Genomic DNA, 290 nt, shown 5'->3' on the forward strand with positions numbered 1-290 from the left:
TCTTTATCAAAAAAAAAAACGGTAGCACAGTGGGGTCGAGGCACAGTGTGGACGAGGCATAGATGGGACAAGTATAGATGATATCTGACAGTGATTAAAATCACTATCATAAGAAACGCTTCGATGCAAATCTGTAGATAGTGTTTCCTTTAGAGAAATTGGTGAAATATTTTAAAAGCAACATGAACTCTTATTTCTTTAATTATATCCTGATTAGTAGTTCTTTGATTTTAAAATATAATATATGAATAAATACTAATTATAGTTTTTAAATTTAGTATGAAATTGTG

Source organism: Daktulosphaira vitifoliae, unplaced genomic scaffold (assembly GCF_025091365.1).
Source record: "Daktulosphaira vitifoliae isolate Bord-2020 unplaced genomic scaffold, ASM2509136v1 Scaffold_5, whole genome shotgun sequence".
NCBI classification, from domain to species: Eukaryota; Metazoa; Arthropoda; class Insecta; order Hemiptera; family Phylloxeridae; genus Daktulosphaira; species Daktulosphaira vitifoliae.